The sequence below is a fragment of the Dermacentor andersoni genome, chromosome 4, assembly GCF_023375885.2.
Source record: "Dermacentor andersoni chromosome 4, qqDerAnde1_hic_scaffold, whole genome shotgun sequence".
Classification (NCBI taxonomy): Eukaryota; Metazoa; Arthropoda; class Arachnida; order Ixodida; family Ixodidae; genus Dermacentor; species Dermacentor andersoni.
Genome location: NC_092817.1, coordinates 223,503,012 through 223,523,074, shown reverse-complemented (window position 1 = coordinate 223,523,074; position 20,063 = coordinate 223,503,012). Strand labels below are relative to the sequence as shown.

The 20,063-nt window shown below is 44.4% G+C and overlaps 2 long non-coding RNA genes across 2 annotated transcripts; one reads left to right on the top strand and one right to left on the bottom strand.

Annotated features, from left to right (window-relative positions):
• Positions 1 to 3,205: 3,205 nt before the first annotated feature.
• LOC140217222 (uncharacterized) lies at positions 3,206 to 6,434 on the bottom strand. The gene is made up of 2 exons (XR_011893752.1): positions 6,164 to 6,434; positions 3,206 to 5,511 (listed from the first exon to the last, which is right to left on the bottom strand). It is a non-coding gene; the product is annotated as an uncharacterized lncRNA (long non-coding RNA).
• An 11,045-nt stretch (positions 6,435 to 17,479) lies between these two features.
• On the top strand, positions 17,480 to 20,063 carry LOC140217221 (uncharacterized). Its single transcript, XR_011893751.1, has 4 exons — positions 17,480 to 17,602; positions 17,734 to 17,916; positions 18,751 to 19,666; positions 19,735 to 20,063. It is a non-coding gene; the product is annotated as an uncharacterized lncRNA (long non-coding RNA).

Genomic DNA, 20,063 nt, shown 5'->3' with positions numbered 1-20,063 from the left:
GGCGCTGATGCATGTTTCACCTGAAAAACTTCTCTTGCCTCGTGTCGCGGTTGCGGTGGTGCGCTCGGTACAGCTCGGTTGGTTCGGCGTTGTCGGCGCTCGACTGCAAATACCGCCGGCGTTGTATCCGTGGCAATATCTCTCTGTGCCTGTGCTGTGCTTGGTGCTTGGCTCAATGTACAGTATGTGTGCGTGAGAATGCCTGGCCGCGGTCGAAATTACTGTTTCGCGCCCGGGTGCCGGACTGGATGCAGTCATGCGTCGATCACGACCAGCACATAGAGAGGAGCGACTCTCGGATAACTTACTATCTGTCTGGATATGTCGCACGAAAGTGCGTAATGAAAACCAACTGCCAGGATTGCATGAATGCGCTAACCGTGTCGTCCGAAGATGAGAATCCTGGGCTTGCTGCGTTGACACTGCACAGGGATAGAGGCGGGCTTCTCTACCCACATGGAACACTTTTTTCGTTTGTAAAAATGCTTGAAGACATCTTTACTGAATGCTTCAGCAAAAAACAACTACATGCTGATAGCATCTTGGACGTGCTTAGTCTGGTGAAAGCAAAGTGCTCGCACAAAATTGGTTGCAGTGAGCATTCAGCCGAACTCACCAAGAATGTAATAAGCTTTTATATTACAACGCGGCTCCATTTTTTTACAATGGGCATTAACTCGGAAAAACACGAGAGAAGGAAAACAGTCATGTACAGGAAGATCGCGAAAACTTCCTGAGGCGAGTCTGCATGCAGGTGCATGTTTATATCAATTTGTAAACATCTCCACTTATAAACGTTCAGCCTTCTTGAGCCTGATTTTTCTGGTCCACATTCCTTCCTCGTTTCTTTGTAAATAAACATTGCATAAATGTACCTGGATTTTATATTTCCTTTCTATATGCTGTGTCGTGTTAACAGTGCGAACGATGTCATGCATATTAATAATGAGCTTAACACTCGAAAAAGCGATTATCTAATGTTAAGCGTCGTGGAAAAAAATTTTGCTTTGTAGCGCGCATTCCCGCTGCAGGCCAGCGATTACGAACAAAAAAAAAAGGCAATGCTAAAATTCTGTCCAATATGACTGCTGCATTAGCGAAATTACATTGCACATTTTAATAGCAGGAAATAAAAGAGGATCGTCCGTTGCTTCGCGCCCTGTATATGCGTTAATAGCCAGGCGCGTTCATCCGCGCTTCCGGTACAAGACATCGCCTACGCATAGCCTCCTGCCTACGCTCCGTAGATCAGCCACAGCGGCGGTAATTCTTTTCTCTGTACACTGATATGACGCACCAGAACAAGTATCGCGCATTGCACATCGTGAGTGTTGCATTTCTTTCGGGAACTGCAGCAATGCGCGGTACCCGTTCTACTCCGGCATGGCAGTGAGTTTCAGGTGACGCTGCGAACCGCGCCACCTGTCGGCGGCGACACGAAGTGCATCAAGCGCCGCCACCATGTGAGCGCACTACCTCCTTCTAGAACACTGTAATGGGAATGATGGGAAGTACATGAATTTGTCTGATCTTCATGCTTGTGGATTCAGACGTTCTTGTGGCTTTGTATATTACGCTATATAAATATTATTGGCGTATATTTCGGCGCAATCTATATTCTTTGAAGTGCAGAAGACGCCGGGAACGCGTACAGTTTCTATCAATTGCAACGATTGAGCTTGTCCAGGTGGCCAAATCGAAACGCGCCAAGCGTCTCAAGGCACTGGCATGCCCGCGATAAATTGGTAAGGGCGTTTCATTCGCTTGTCGATGCGTGCGTCCGTGGCTTAATTTTGGCCAGGGCATCCATCAAAAATTAAGCCACGGACGCACGTATCGACAAGCGAATGAAACGCCCTTACCAATTTATCGCGGGCATGCCAGTGCCTTGAGACGCTTGGCGCGTTTCGATTTGGCCACCTGGACAAGCTCAATCATTGCAATTGATAGAAACTGTACGCGTTCCCGGCGTCTTCTGCACTTCGAAGAATATAGATTTTGTAATCTCAACCGCAAGCTTCAAGCGCAGCGGTGGGAAAGTGAATATTGTCAGATGGTGGGAGCAGTACGTATTGATGTATTTGTTGATTGTCTGGAAATAAAGAAAAAAAAATGCGTCCGTGGCTTAATGGTTTCAATATCAGGCTTCTGTGCTAGAGTCCCTGCCCACGAAACACGCAAGCAGCTATTTGATGTCTAAAAGATGTCTTGAACGGCTAATTCAAAAGCCTAGTAGCTGTCTTGATCAAGACATTTTGTAGCCATGGACGTCTAGAAGTACTTCAGTAAGCCCTGCTAACGTTACGCTAAAAGTTGGCTAATGGACAGCTGGACGAGAACAACTGAAGACTTTTATTAGACATTCCCTCAAATTTTTGCAGGAGCTGTTACAGTAACACGACGTTTGCCCACAGTTACAATTTATTTTAAACGAGGCATGGACATCAGAAAAAAAAAGTTTATATTGTCGGATAGAGTGATGCACAGGTAGTTTTTCCAGATGTGAACCATGGGAATAGTGTAGTAGAACCTCATTGGTCAATTAGTGCTTTTTAATTAGACCAATCAATTGAATGCCGCCTGTCAGAATTATTTTGCAAATAAAACAAGATCTGTATTGTATGATGATATTCCAATGTTCACCCATTGACCTAAACAAGAACATCTCTGCGTGAAGCATGTCATTATTGACAAAACTTCGCCCTGCTGGGTCTCCACCAAATTGAAATAGCTTCTAGCAAAGAAAAATTGTCAGTGATGCTGCAGTTCAGGCAAAAATTACATCCTGGTTTCAGCTACAGGGGGCACAATAGCATTACACCAGTATACGAAACAGAACACTGTGCTGCAATGAGTAAAGAAATAAAGGATAGTACACATCTGGAAAAATACTCTGCAAACCACTAACAAGCAATATAAATATATATTTTCTGATGTCCATGCTTCATTTAAAAGTAAATTGTAACTTACTTTGTGGGTGCCTCTTGTAAGTAACGCCACATGCTTGCACAGCATCACACAGAAATAATGGCCAGTTCTTCGGCATATCATCCATTAGTGAATTCCTTGTACGTTGCATGTTACCAGTACTGAAAGATAAATCATAATGTGCTGTTATTTTTTTTCATAAACTGTACGATGAGCTTTTCATGCATAAAAGATGATTGCAAGCGAAAATGCAGCAAGACATCAACTTCACACCATGTCACATACTCATACTTTATTACCTAATAAATTAGAAAAGACGCAGAAAGTGTAATCAACAAGAGTGACAAATAGCAGCAAAGGTGATTATGGATAAATCTTGAAGATGATTTGCCGCCGCTGCCAGAGTAGGCCAGCCTTCATAGGAGAGCACTTGCTGCCCACAAAAGCTTGCTGTTACAGGCCACGCGTGACGGTTCTTGTAGACATAGGCAAGCAATACCTGCACTGAAGAGGAAAAAGAAGGCGAGGGAGGAAATGGGAATATTGAAATTGGCACTTCAATTAGTAATATGTGCTAAGTAAGAAGTTTCCTCACATTAAAAATAAATTTAAGCACTCCTTTCTCTTATATTATGGGTATCTTAAGGTATGTATGCGATGATGTTAAAATTACTAGTACATTTCCTATCATAAGAAGCCAACAAACACTGACACCAAGGACAAGATAGGGGAAATTACTTGTGCTTAATAAATGAAATAAACGATAAATTAATGGAAATTAAAGTGGATGAAAGAACACCTTGCAGCAGGTGGTAACCGAATCCACAACCTCGCATTTCGCGTGCTATGCTCTACCAATTGAGCTACAGTGGCGTCGTTTTCCCATCCACTTTCTTGGGTATTTATGTGTTCTAGTAGAACCCTGGGAGTGTTAGCCAGCGCCACAACTTGGAGACCTTGTTCCTGCCATATAGTCATTAAGTTGCATAGCAGAGTCAGCCTTTAAATTATTATATAGTGTTTTGTGGCTAAAAAGCCACTTACCAACCTGTCAAACAAGTCTGAGAAGCTTCCTGCAAAATATAATCAGCTTAAAACAGTAATTCACTCTGCAGGTAAATGATGTACTAACTTAATTAAAAAGTTAAATAGCATTTTATATTGTTAAACTAAAAGCAAGTTTGACATTTTGCACTGCCTAGCTGTTGCCTTCTTTTCAAACTTAAACACGACACAGTACAGAGTAAGCAGGTAGCATGCAAAGGAGGACTCGTGATAAAGTAGTGTTCCAAAGCAACACTCCTAGCTGGATCAATCACTTTTGTTGATATATTTTCATGTGACCCTAATTGGTTTAGGGCAATACCTCACACAAATGATGCAACACCTTGGATGATGCGTCATGCAAAATTGAAAGTATCTCACGATGTGATCAAACGATAACATTGCCCACTGTCTTGGAAGTGTTAACATGCTGTTTGCGCAAGAAAGTGCAAAGTGATTCATATAGGTAGCAAATTCATCAGTGCATCTATAGCCTCAGGTAATTCTGAGAATCTATGTTGACTCGCAATTGAGAAGCCACTGCACACAAAAAGGTGTATTCAAGTAATGGTCCATGCTGAATAATTTCCCACCTAGTGAAAAGGCAAATGTGGCAGGCTAATGGGCTAGGGCAAATAGATTGCTAAATTCTGATAACACCTCCAATGATATTATTGAAATAGGTGATAAAAAACAGCACAGGTAAAATTGCAGTTATGAAAAAATTTTAAAAGCACCTCAGCAAACTGCTGGAACCCTCAGCATCATGCCTGTTCTACATGCACATATGTTGCAGCGCAATCTACATCTCAGACGCAGGCGCCTCCACACATCACTTTGTGATCTCCTCACAATAAGGTTAAAAAACAGTCCGGCACAAGCTACCTGATGATTCATTTTGCAAGCACCAGCCAAGTGCTGATGGTGGTAGAGCGAAATTGAAGTTTGTCCTTGTATGGAAGCCTCGGCCCATGTTTGATCAATTCTAGCGGCAAAGCGCACCTTTTACAGAACACATAAATCTTAATTTAGACTGCTTGCTGATGCTGTACGGTAAATTCCTGTAAAGAAACTAAATCACACAGAAAACATTTAGAATACCAAACTAATCAAATACTGGCTTGAATACATTTGTGCATTAGGGAAGCAAGGTGTAATGTACACTGTTGTAGCAAATTTTTACTCATGTATGGTATACTTGTATGACACAGCAGAGTTAATTTTTGAGTTCTTACATAGCAATGACTACCTACAGGTACATTTTGTAAGGCTTAGGGAAACTAATTGTTAGTAGAACTGTGTATGTACACTGGCACTGAGAAATTGGTTATAATAGCGGCAGCTTATAATGGACCAGTGCAAAAAAATGCCCGTTTGTGAGACACCAACTAGCTATTTTACCACGAAGCACTCCCTGGCCTTAACCCATATAAAAAGCACTGGGAGGACCAGAGAGGGTACAGTACATTGGCTTACGCTGATCATGATGAGGTCCCGTCATCCAGCTAGCGCCAAGGTACAATAAGGATGTCCAGCCGTCTATAGAGTGAAAGAAACAAAATAAGATAGCATCAAGTCAGTTGAAAGGCAGATTTGCAATTACAACTAAGGTGACCCAGTCACAGTCATTCAATAATAAATGCCAAGTTGTCGTGTTTTCACTCCCAGATGAAGCACCTACTAGGTTAAAGGTTTTGCTGCTTATTTAGAACAAAACACAAGTGAAATTTGTACATCAGCAGACGATTTAATTTGGAATTGTATAGATGAAGTAAACATTGCAGTTATATTTTTGTTTTGCTATAAAGTGGGAACGCTACAAACTGCACAGTCACTGACACACACGCGCGCACACGCAAGAACAAAAGGACACAAAATAGGGCGAGTTCAGTCTGGTTCAGCATTACAGCCATTCTTCGAATGCACTCCTTTCGGTTGGTTCGTGCTACGTTAACCACAAAGACTAACAAGCAGGGCAAAGTTCTGAGTGGTGTTGCGGAAGTCATGGAGCGCGGTAGTGCTGAACGGCTTAAAGGGGCTTTAGAACGGCTGAACACAAGCAGACCCTCGTATAAAAGTAATGACGAAAACTCGCAGGGCAGAAGAGCCCATATATCAAGAACTGTCACGGGTAACACCTAAAAATATTCACATTGTTGACGAAAAACGAAGTGCTATGTATTTCACTTACCGGAAAAAGTGTTATCCGAACGTGCGACGTACAAAGACGCACCGAGACACGAAGGCGGCGAACGAAATCCCGCCATTGTGGTAGTAAGCCGTCGGCGAAAACACGCAATACAGCCGATGTCACGAAGAACTGATGCAAATCACACGGCAAACAGCATCAGCACAGCTAAATGACTCCAATTAATATCTAGTATAAATGTACAGAACGGCTTATAATGACGCACAACTGGAATAACGAACCCACGACCAGCCCACGACCGAGACATTGCGGGCGGCAATGGCCGTTTTTTCAAACTTCCTGCCTCCCAGTGTCTCCAGCACAGAATGAGATGTCCGACAAATTTGGATTGTGTCGCCGAAGTGATCGCAGCGCGGTGGCTCTGTGACACCGCTGTGCAACGCCGGCGTTTCGCTGCTGCGCGAGCATAGAATGGCTTCCAGGCGTCGTGTGCGCGCCCCGTATGGAAAACAATAACACGCCCTTGATTGTTGAAGTTCTGGTGTGAAATTATTTAATATCAAAGCCAATTAACTTATGTTGCTTCCAACGAGTTCGATTTGTCTGTGGCGTCTTTTATTCGCTAACGCCGACGGCCGACGGTAACCGCACGTCGTTTGGCATTTTATGCACTTTTAGACAAAAAGATCTAGAAAAGTTCTTGAGTTAGACATTCTGAATGTGTTTACCAAAACAGACTCTAGTGGCACCAGTAGTGGGTTTTGCCGCAGATAGAATATATACTAGCATATTCAAGTGCTGAGGTTATGTTTAGAAGAAATTCTATTTTCAGTCTTATCATAGACCAAGACGTCTATAGCCGTTTGTAGCCGTTTCAAGAAGTTTTTAAGAGGTTCTGTGTTTCGTGGGTGTGTTCGAATCCTGCCGTCGGGCAATTTTAATGAGGTTTATTTAATTATTTATTCCGCAATATACTGTTGAAAATGACGAGTTAACAAAGTCACAATGCCGTTTGAAGCCAAAAGGACGAAGTTTAGGCAAATCCATGTACTTCCCATAATTCCCGTGCTGGGACAACCGCGCCCATTGCAGCTCCCGTAGACACTAGCGCCAGAGTTCCCTCTAGTAATTGGGACTAATTGGTCTCTTGGGACCGGTTACAGTGCTTAAGAATATGGGTAGTGGGTTCCGGCATAGTTTCCTACAAGAATTATTAGAGGGAGAAGGGCAGCGGATTGGGCGAGTTGGTGTTGCATGGTAACTTTAAAATTCAAACAGCGCTAAACGACAGGACCAGAATGAGGAGGAGACAAACACGGCGCTGATCGGTTTTCAGCGCCGTGTTTGTCTCCTCCTCATTCTGGTCCTGTCGTTTAGCGCTGTTTGAATTTTAAAGTTACTAGAGGGAACTCTGGCGCTAGTGTCTACGTCGGTGATATACAGGCTGCGTCCATTACATCGGTGATATACAGGCTAGCAATGCAGGCAAATTAAAGCTTCAAGCATGGGTAGAGAATAATGGCATTTTGGGAGAGCTTCAGAATTGCTTTAGAATAGGTAAGCGTTCGGATGATAACTTGTTTGTTCTTACTCAGTGTATTGAAATATCAAAAGCAGAAAGCAGACCGTTGTATGTGGCCTTTTTGGACATTACAGGAGCCTACGACAACGTAGACCGCAACATTTTGTGGGATATTCTGGAAGGGGAAGGCTTAGGTAACGATAGTCTACAGCTTTTGAGAGAGATTTACCTAGAAAATACCGTTTGCGTTGAATGGGATGGGATGAGGAGCGCGGAGAAAGTTCATATCAACAAGGGACTGAGGCAGGGGTGCCCTTTATCCCCGCTGCTGTTTATGATGTACATGGTGAGGATGGAGAGGGCGCTAGAAGGAAGTAATATCTAGTGTTCCTGTATATGCTCCCTGCGGGAGCAGAGTTGCGCATAGGTCCGCCGTCGTGCTCCAGCTCTGCAGCGAAGCCACTCCTCGCGCGCGCAGGAGCCAAATGCCGCGCGGTGTTCCGCCTTTTTCTCTAGTGGTTGCGAGCTACAAGCGCCAATTGTTCGCAGGCGCTTAGCAAAGGGCACTTCTTAATACAGGCTACGCTCGAACGAGTCATTCGTGCAGCCGGAGGGGGTGGGCTTCCCACCAACCGAAACTTTGTATGTACCTATGTAAACACGCATATACAAAAACACACACAAACGTACAAATAGGGGGTAGGACCGCCTTCGATTCCCGAAAATAAAATACTCCCGTGGCTCGAACAGCTCCGAAGTTCGCTCGCAAACGCGCAGTACGTTGCCACAAAAAGCGGTGCAATGATTTTCAGCATGCATATGAAGTTGTCTTATCATGATGTCAGGCCAGGCCGCCATTGGAATATGAACCTGGCAACGTTTAACGCTAGAACGTTATCTAGTGAGGCGAGTCTAGCAGTGCTATTGGAGGAATTAGAGGGCAGTAAATGGGATATAATAGGGCTCAGTGAAGTTAGGAGGCCAAAAGAAGCATATACAGTGCTAAAAAGCGGGCACGTATTGTGCTACCGGGGCTTAGCAGAGAGACGAGAACTAGGAGTCGGATTCCTGATTAATAAGAACATAGCTGGTAACATACAGGAATTCTATAGCATTAACGAGAGGGTGGCATGTCTTGTTGTGAAACTAAATAAGAGGTACAAAATGAAGGTTGTACAGGTCTACGCCCCTACATCTTGTCATGATGACCAGGAAGTCGAAAGCTTCTATGAAGACGTGGAATCGGCGATGGGTAAAGTCAAAACAAAATACAGTATACTGATGGGCGATTTCAATGCCAGCTAGGGTAGGCAAGAAGCAGGCCGGAGACGAGTCAGTGGGGGAATATGGCATAGGCTCTAGGAATAGCAGAGGAAAGTTATTGGTAGAGTTTGCAGAACAGAATAATATACGGATAATGAATACCTTTTTCCGCAAGCGGGTTAGCCGAAAGTGGACGTGGAGGAGCCCGAATGGTGAGACTAGAAATGAAATCGACTTTATACTCTGCGCGAACCCTGGCATCATACAAGATGTAGACGTGCTCGGCAAGGTGCGCTGCAGTGACCATAGGATGGTAAGAACTCGAATTAACCTTGACTTGAGGTGGGAACGGAAGAAACTGGTACATAAGAAACCAATCAATGAGTTAGCGGTAAGAGGGAAACTAGAGGAATTCCGGATCAAGCTACAGAACAGGTATTCGGCTTTAACCCAGGAAGAGGACCATAGTGTTGAAGCAATGAACGACAATCTTATGGCCATCATTAAGAAGTGCGCTATAGAAGTCGGTGGTAACGCCGTTAAACAGGAAACCAGTAAGCTATCGCAGGAGATGAAAGATCTGATCAAGAAACGCCAATGTATGAAAGCCTCTAACCCTACAGCTAGAATAGAACTGGCAGAACTTTCTAAGTTAATCAACAAGCGTAAGACAGCGGACATAAGGAACTATAATATGGATAGAATTGAACAGGCTCTCAGGAACGGAGGAAGCCTAAAAGCAGTAAAGAAGAAACTAGGAATAGGCAAGAATCAGATGTGTGCGTTAAGAGACAAAGCCGGCAATATCGTTACTAATATGGGTGAGATAGTTCAAGTGGCTGAAGAGTTTTGTAGAGATTTATACAGTACCAGTAACACCCACGACGATAAGGTGAGAGAGAATAGTCTAGAGGAACTTGAGGTCCCACAAGTAACACCGGAAGAGGTAAAGAACGCCTTGGGAGCTATGCAAAGGGGGAAGGCAGCTGGGGAGGATCAGGTAACAGCAGATTTGTTGAAGGATGGTGGGAACACTGTCCTAGAAAGGTTGGCCGCCCTATATACTGTAAGATTCGTCGGACGGTCCTACCGCTGTCGACCAGATGTAGGAGTCGTCGGACTATCTCGCCGCTGCCACCATTTGAAGGAGATGAAGGTCGTAGACAGGAACTCGGTGAACCGGATTTATTTACATATTAACAGTTTAAGCAAGATACATTGGCAGACTAGCGCGACTCCCATATGGAGCCCGCAAGACTAACATACAGCAAACAGTTTACGAGCACACAGCTCACTAGTACATTTCCAGTATGACAGAGCACTCAGCTCCCGACAACGATCATGACACGAGCACTCCCTAGCAGCCGGCAAACGCTGCTTATAAGCTCTCCGCTTGACGTCATAGTTGGACGTCATCGTTCGGACGAGGACGGAGCAGGAATGGAGGGTGAGGTGTGCCGGCTTGGAGGATGAGGTGGATCGGAGCAGGAATGGTCGGGAAGGTTCGTCCAAGCATTGTAAACTTGCCGCCGCCCCACACTATCGTTTACGCCCACACACACGCAAACACACAGGTGCGAACCCATACACACAAAGGCTCCGGAGTCGACGACCGAGGGCTTCGTAGAACCGTGCTCCGTCTCGGGTGGTGCGGCCAAGTACCAATTTCCGGAGTTGATCGTGCGCCACGCGGCTGCCTGCCGACCGCAGCTCTCGGAAGGGCGCTTCGACTGGTGGGCTTGGAACGCGTGCAACGGGCTGAAAGCTGGCACGTTGCCACCCCGTATGGCCATTCTTAACAATACACAATGCCTCATGACCTCGAACGTACCGGAATCTTGGAAGAACGCTAACATATTCCTAATCCATAAGAAAGGGGACGCCAAAGACTTGAAAAATTATAGACCGATCAGCTTACTGTCCGTTGCCTACAAAGTATTTACTAAGGTAATCGCAAATAGAATCAGGAATACCTTAGACTTCTGTCAACCAAAGGACCAGGCAGGATTCCGTAAAGGCTACTCAACAATAGACCATATTCACACTATCAACCAGGTGATAGAGAAATGTGCGGAATATAACCAACCCTTATATATAGCCTTCATTGATTACGAAAAAGCATTTGATTCAGTCGAAACCTCAGCAGTCATGGAGGCACTACGGAATCAGGCTGTAGATGAGCCATATGTAAAGATACTGGAAGCTATCTATAGCGGTTCCACAGCCACCGTAATCCTCCACAAAGAAAGCAACAAAATCCCAATAAAGAAAGGCGTCAGACAGGGAGATACGATATCTCCAATGCTATTCACAGCATGTTTACAGGAGGTATTCAGAGACCTGGAGTAAGAAGAATTGGGGATAAAAGTTGATGGAGAATACCTTAGCAACTTGCGATTCGCTGATGATATTGCCTTGCTTAGTAACTCAGGAGACCAATTGCAATGCATGCTCACTGACCTGGAGAGGCAAAGCAGAAGGGTGGGTCTGAAAATTAATCTACAGAAAACTAAAGTAATGTTTAACAGTCTCGGAAGAGAACAGCAGTTTACGATAGGTAGCGAGGCACTGGAAGTGGTAAGGGAATACATCTACTTAGGGCAGGTAGTGACCACGGATCCGGATCATGAGGCTGAAATAACCAGAAGAATAAGAATGGGCTGGGGTGCGTTTGGCAGGCATTCTCAAATCATGAACAGCAGGTTGCCACTATCCCTCAAGAGGAAAGTGTATAACAGCTGTGTCTTACCAGTACTCACCTACGGGGCAGAAAGCTGGAGGCCTACGAAAAGGGTTCTGCTGAAATTGAGGACGACGCAACGAGCTATGGAAAGAAGAATGATAGGTGTAACGTTAAGGGATAAGAAAAGAGCAGATTGGGTGAGGGAACAAACGCGGGTAAATGACATCTTAGTTGAAATCAAGAAAAAGAAATGGGCATGGGCCGGACATGTAATGAGGAGGGAAGATAACCGATGGTCATTAAGGGTTACGGACTGGATTCCAAGGGAAGGGAAGCGTAGCAGGGGGCGGCAGAAAGTTAGGTGGGCGGATGACATTAAGACGTTTGCAGGGACAACATGGCCACAATTAGTACATGACCGGGGTAGTTGGAGAAGTATGGGAGAGGCCTTTGCCCTGCAGTGGGCGTAACTAGGCTGATGATGATGGTGATGATATCATGATCAGAAAGCGAGAAATGTTTTAAAGAGTGTTTAAAGAAAACTTCACACACGTAAGGTGGACACTTAGCGCATTTTGGCTGCCGGAACCAGCCGATTAATGACCGTCGCCAAGAGAGCTATCGTGCCTGCAGTTATGTCAGTGACCGTTAACAGAACGTCATTTATCACTAACCATCGTTCACAACAGCTGCACGTTTTCGATACATGCGCTGCAGACAGAGATTTAAGCGCATTTCAAATGTTCACATGCGCACATTTTAAGCAAAGCTTACTTTTACGATTTATTCATACCACAGACTAATCAGCTATTTAGTAGCAGTAAATCTGCCAGTAGAAAAATATTCAATATGCAAGAGCTTATAGATCAAATTTATTTCATACAAGGGAATGCATGAACGGCTGCTGGCAGCAGGCCAAGTGTGCTGGTTCTTGGAACCTTGGGGGCAGAATTCAAAGAAACTGGAAAAGCAACAAGCTATTACGAGTAACAGGTTATTTTTATTGCACTAATCACATCCAGATGGCAAACTTGCAGAGTAATTATTCACACAGTGCAGACTGTAATATGACAACACATTTTTCTTGATCTCTCACCACTCAGAGAAGAGCCAGTAGTTTAAGACACTGTATCAAGTCAGTGAAATCACTGAAGGAGGCTTTGGCCAAAAAGCCAGGTTACAAAGCTTTGTGACCTATCGCATCAGAGGCAAGGAAATTTTACGTCATTCAACAGTGTATTCACTCCACTCCCGCCCACAGGAAACAGCATTCACCAAAGCACAACGTAGATTTCCAGCATGTTTAATTGAACGACAAGTTTTGTTCCACTGGCACCGCGTAGAGCGCTTTACCGCCTTCCGTGCGGTTTGTGCAGTGTGGTGCGCTGCACCCCGTCATACTCGCAGCTGCTCCTCTGAACGCACGATCGATGGTCTTCTGATTGCAATGGCGATGGCACTGACGGAAACGACGAGTTCGCATGAGTCGGCGATGCGCCCGTAAAGTTGGCTTCGCAGCGGCGCGGATCATTTGACGTCATTTTTCGCGCTCGGCCAATAGCGGTGCGAGCAGCGCCGGAAAAGTTATGCGCAACTCTGCTCTCTGCGGGAGCATATACAGGAACACTAGTAATATCGGGTTTAATCTCTCATACAAACAGGCAGGTACAGTAATAGAGCAGCAACTCCCAGGTTTATTTTATGCGGATGACATTGTGTTGCTCGCTAACAAGCAAAGTGATTTGCAACGTCTGGCTAATATCTGTGGACAGGAAGGCAACAATTTAGGTTTGAAATTTAGTGTTAGAAAATCAGGTGTTATGGTATTCAATGAAAACAGACAGTGGAGATACAGGGCCAAGAAATACCTCGGGTAACAGAATATAAATACCTTGGTGTATGGATAAACGAAGGCAATGGATATATGGAAACACAGGAAAAAAACCATAACAGTCAAAGGGAAGAGAAATGCAGCCATAATGAAGCACAGAGCGATATGGGGATACAATAGGTACGAGGTCCTCCGATGTATGTGGAAAGGGGTAATGGTTCCAGGACTTACTTTTGGAAATGCGGTTGTTTGCTTTAAATCAGGGGTACAATCAGGACTCGACAGGAACCAAAGGTCAGTGGGTCGCCTCGCATTGGACGCTCACGGGAAGACTACAAATGAAGCTGTGCAGAGGGATATGGGCTAGACTAGTTTTGAAGTCAGGGAAGCTCGCAGTAAAATTGAATATGAAGAACGGCTGAGGAATGTCGAAGAAAGTAAATGGGCTGGGAGAGTGTTCAGGTATCTGTACAGGCAAAACATTGATTCACAGCGGAGGAAAAGAACTAGGAAGCTCACCAGCAAGTATGCGGCCTGTGGGGTGGGCAACACAGCAACAAGGAAGGTCAAGCGGAAAGTCAGACAGGCTGAATTAATCTCATGGGTGGCGGCAATGGAAAAGAAACTGCCATGAGTAACTACTTAAGAGGAAAAAACGAAATCAGGAAATAAACCATTTATGATAGAGACCATTTATGATAACTCAAAGGGAAGCTCATTACTTTTCGAAGCGAGATATAAGAAGGAAGAAGAAGCATGTGCTTGCTGCGGAAAAGCTAGGGAAACGACGGAGCATATTTTATTAGAATGTGAAGACGTCTACCCAGCGGTCGATTTAGGCACCACTGGCCTCCTTGAAGCCCTTGGGTTCAGCGGGAGCAGTGGTAAAGCAAATATGTCCGCAATAGACATTAGTAAAAGGCGATTGGAGGATTGGTGGAAGAAAAGTAGGAAAACGATAAAAGACGGAGACGTGCAAAAGCACAATTCGCAATAGGGGATCAGAAAGTTTGGACGGGGTAGTTCATAGTGTTTTTTTTTCTTTTTTCATTGGTTAACCTAGGTAGGATATTAGGCAGCATAGTAGCAAGAGCTTGGTGGCGCAACCCACCGCCCCGTTCCAAAGAGGACGCTCATAACATCCATCCATCTATCCTACAGGAGCTGCAATGGGAGCCAACGTTACTAGATCCATGGGAGCGGCATAGAGTTTCTCACTACATTACTTGTTATAGTGAGAAACTCTATGGGGAGCGGTTGTCCCAGCATGGGAATTATGGGAAGTACATGGATTTGCCTAAACTTCGTCCTTTTGGCTTCACAAACGGCTTTGTGACTTTGTAAACTCGTCATTTTCAACCATAGAGTTTCATATTAGTATACCTAGAGGCAAATCTGGCGCTGCGATCGTTCAACCATCATGGGAATGATGGGAAGTACAGGCTTCGGATTGGCATTCTATTGACTGGCGAACTAATCTACAAGTATTTTTTTTGGGCAGTTTTGGTTTCGCTCCAAGCGCAGTTGCTATAACCTGCAATGGGACAGTGCAACACAAAGCTATCTGCCTTTGTTATGTTGCTCGGAGTGGCGATAGCGCGCTGGGCCAGCGACTGGGACGATGCTTGTGTCGCGGTGTGGCGTCGAAGCCGTGACGAGAAAGCGGCGGCATCGTAAACGTTGAAAGAACACTTTTTGAGCGTTTGGACCTTGGTTTGTTAAGTGTGTTAGGTTGGCACTGTAGCGTTACGTGCTTTATATGAAACTTCAGAATAGGACAAAGAAGGCACTACTTATACAAGACATATACAGTTGTACTTCTAGTGGCTTGACAATCAAATTTTATTGAGGGCTTCATTATGTGCTCGCTTATGTGCTCATTGAAATGCGTGTTTTAGGACTTTGAGAACACAAACGTACTTGTGGTAGGAAAGATAGCTGCTTCCTAGCTGTAGTCTAGTGTCGCACAATGGGTACCCGCAAAGCCACGCTATGTTTCGGAAGCGACACGCCAATATAAAATATGATGAAGCATTCGTAGGAGGCCACTAGCATCCTAGCTAGCACTGCAGCAGATGTGCTTAAAAGTACTTGAAGACGTTCAGCAATCGTGACAGCCGACGCAACCTTTCGAAAGAGTGAGAGAGTTCGCAAGTGCCTGTCGTCTGCGAGAAAAGTCTCGCGTTTGCAGCGAGCAGGCGTCGTAGCAGACGACACCTGTAGCATTCCGCTCAAGCGCGCAACGCTTTGTCACAATACAACATTTCTATTTCCAGAAATACTTGATGAGTATTTTTAATAAGTACATGCACGGTTGTTTTGCTGTTGCAAAAATGAATAAATAATTATTCTTTGGCGTTAAGTTGGGAACAGAATCGCACAAGTATGCATACCCTGGTGTGTCCTGGTGACAAACCATAGTAAACCATGCTTCCATCTCAAAGTCATACAAAGTTTATGTAGCGTGTTGTACATTATATAACATACTGCAGAAATAGAATTAGATTTTACGCGATAATATTTGAGTATAGCTTTGTTTACTGCGCCAGAAGCAAACGCCACTAGTCTAAAGACCGAAGTCAATCCGAAGCCTGTACTTCCCATCATTCCCATGTAGGTTGAGGCAACGCTCATGAGAACCCCCGTAGACACTAGCGCCACATTTCCCTCTAGGGTATTTTATTTAGAAACTCTATGTTTTCAACAGTATGTTGCGCAATAAATAATTAAATAGACATAATTAAAATTGCCCGATGGCAGGATTCGAACACAGGGACTCTAGCACAGAAGCCTGATATTGAAACCATTAAGCCACGGACGCATGTATTGAGAAGCGAATGAAACGCCTTTATGAATTTATCGCGGCCATGCCAGTGCCTTGAGACGCTTGACGCGTTTCGATTTGGCCACCTGGACAAGCTCAATCGTTGCAATTAATAGCAATTGTACGCGTTCCCGGCGTCTTCTGCACTTCGAAGAATATACATTGCGCCGAAATATACGACAATAAGATTTATATAGCGTAATATACAAAGCCACAAGAACGTCTGAATCCGCAAGCACGAAGATCAGACAAATCCATGTACTTCCCATCATTCCCATGGTAGGACAACGACTGCAGCGCCAGAGTTCCCTCTAATAATTTTTGTAGGAAACTCTATGGGGAAACTCTATGGGTTCAGGCATAGAGTTTCTCAGTATAACACCTAGAGGGTAATCTGGCGCCACCGTCTATGGCAGTTTCTTAACGGGGCACCGTGCCGTCATGGGAATGACGGTATATGTGTCTGCGGGCTCGTGTTGGCTGGTGTTGTAAGAAGCTTCGGCTAAAACGTGGATACGGCTACGCAAATCACGCGTTCTCAAAGTAAAATCTTCATAAAATGTTGCCATTCACGCATATTACATCTTTACTCACCCACGATGTATGACCAAGCGAAGAAAAGCAAGAACAGACGACCAACTGTTTCAAAGCGAGCGCGAACCTTGTCGTCTGTTCTCCAACTTTAGCGGCCCGCTGATACTTTTTACGTAACAAGTAGTCGTACGCACAATAACAAGTTCTCATAGTTAAACAAAACATGTTTTCGCGTAATAATAAAGCTAAAACAGCTTTTCACGTGCTGTTTTAGTAGAAAATGAATCATTGTGACAGACGGAACGGTACTTGCCAAGCGCGTCTTCAAGGTGTCCTGTCTCTACGAGAACGATGCCAATCCGAATCCACAACATACCGGCATTCCCATGCATACCACCATGGAGTTAGTAGAACAACTCTAGAGGAAAAGCTGGGCCGGAAAAGTGGGAACCTCTAGGGCGCCGCCCTGTTGCTACTGGTCAATGTGGCCAGCGCAATTACTATTGAAAGAGCTGAAAACAAGTACAGGTCACCGTATGCTTTGTCATCTAAAAACGCATACCTGAGGTTTTATGAAGGTGGTGGGTTAATATTAAGTTTACAGAAAGCGATCACTAAGTCCGTGACTTATGTAAATCACGAACTACGCATTCATTTAATAAAGGATGACGCGAATTTCGGTTTCGAATCTGGTTTTTGCATGCGTAGTAGTTTCGTACAGTTTAGGTTTGACATGCGATCGCGCGTCGACATCGGACGCTATGGCACACTCGTGCCTTCTGTGCCACCGAAGCCCCGAAGTGCCCAGACATATACCTTCACATGTAAGTAAACGAATGTATCTCCTTGTTGAGAATATCACGCGAGTAGGCAGCTCGTGTGGGGCATCACAATCGTTTGAGAAGCGTCACAGTAGAGCATTTTTCTACATACGGAGCGGCGTTTTTATTTGCAGGTTTCCCTTCAGTAGGAAATTGCTGGACAGGTGGACCAGCGCACCGGAATTGTACTGGCGAAGCCACAAGCAACTCAAAGAATCTGTTTAATTGTTGCACTTTGAACAATCATGCTTTTACAAAGGCCACAGCAGAAAAACAGCCTGATGCCGAGTATTTCTGTGCCACGAAGTAATCAAGAGGCGAGTGCCTAATGCGGACGAAATCGAGTGCATCGAGACTTAAAACGACAGAAAGCTGAGCTAGTTGGTAAGGATTCATTATGCAAAACAGAGGTGAGGCGTGCAGACAGGACACAAGAGTAGAGAAGTGGGCGGCGCTCGTGTTGCATGTTTGCTTGTAAATACTCTATTCTTGTGTCCTGTCTGCACGCCTCACCTCCGTTTTGCATAACGAGTGTATCAACCCACATATTAATAGCGTAGGCGTTTTATTAACTGTGCAATATTTTCAACACTTCCTTGCGTGCCATTTCATGTGGAATATCTTTTTTGGTCACAAATTTGTGCAGCGAATCTATTTGCATGATCGACTTCGGCCCTGTAGGTCCGTTCACTTGCACTTGATGCTGAGTCTTTTACATGTATCCATAAACTGCAGATATGCACATCAGATCCCTGCGAGCATTTTCAAAATTCGGTTATTTTAGACAACAGGCACATATGCAATACTGACATAATCTCAAATACCACTAAGCAAATGGGACACATTTTTGTTGACCATACTCGCAGGTAAAATAAGTAGATTATGTGGACAGCTCCAGCTCATTTTCCTTAATCAGTGTGTACAAGGGGTATGCAAAAATAATTTTTTTCTCGCGCACAGATTCTTTTGCTGTATAAGCAAGAGAAGCCACCACGTTAGTGTAACGTATCTTGTACATCACACTAATAAGCGCTTTAATTTACCAAGTGAGATGAGTTACTTTTATGGATCATTAAGTCATATCACACTGTAAGCTGCATTCATCAATCTTCAATTGGATTTCGCATGAAACATGTTTCCCTTTTATGCAGATATGCAATGGCAAGCCCTTCCATGTGTTCCAAAGGTAAAATTTAAGCTCAATATAAAGAAGACATTTCTAGTCAGAAACAAGCAAAAATGGTGAATGCAGAGTATCAGAAGCCCAAGGTACAGAAATTATGAGAAGTGTCGAATGATTTTAAGGAAAGAATGGTATTTGAAGATGCAAGATTCTTTAGCGGAAATCAAGCAAGTCAGTATAGGTAGAATACTCTGAGAAATTATGCGAGTAATGGGATAGCACACAATGGGTCAGGAAATGCGTTGTTTTTCTGAAAAACTAAAGCTGATGACTGTCATATCATGAGTCACTTTAGCATCATGAGACTGCTGTTTGATAAATTCAGAAACAAACCAAAAAGCAAGCCATGCAAAAATAAAAAAAAAACTATTTAATGATGCTCTCTCCATACTGGGATAAATAATAAGAAACGGATCACGTCTAATGTGGACATATCAGACACCTTGTGAAACACTAAAGGAAAAATTCAGTTTCGAGCTATGGCACTTGCCGCATAGATGTGGGGGGCCTTGCACCAATAGTAATAGTTACCACTGCATCTAGAAATTTAAAGCATTCATGCAGACAAGGATGATTATATTTTTGGCTACCACGTCAAATGCCTCCACTAAGTGTTACAATGCTGCACGCAGCCATACTAAGGATCTCACAGCAACACTTGCAGGTAAACAGCAAAAGCAGTTAAAGTGCTGGTGTATTCTGGACACTGTCTTTGAAAACTTTTAGGCAAGAACAGTGCGAGAAACAGACATAAGAACTGCATTTATTTCTATAATTCCCCATTTGAATGGCCTTTTCTTTTTCGTTCGACAACGCCTTCGCCTAGCCACAGCAGCTCCATCATACAGACTCCGCAAGCCAAGAGGCCGTGGAGGCAAATGCAGGTAAGAGGCAAGAAGCAATAGCACTGGTATCGACATTCATCAAATTTCTTTCTTTTTCTTTCGTTTAGACAGCCAGCACACCTCGAACAGCCACCTTGACTGCGGGTGTGTCACCCTAGTCGCCAAGGAAACATTTGAGGGAAAGCGACAGGCAATAAGAACAGCCACTTCTCCATGTAAACGATACTCTTTCTCTCGGATGACTCCTACGTTTGCCACGCCAGCACACTTGTGCACAAAGATGCCGCGGAAGCACGTGCAGGTCAGAGGCAAGAAGCAGTGGCACTGGTGTCAACATTCGCCCAATTTCTTTTTCTTACACTGAGGCAGCCAGCACACCTCGAACAGCCACCTTAACTGCGGGTGTGTTAGTAGATTCCTGTTGTACATATGCTCA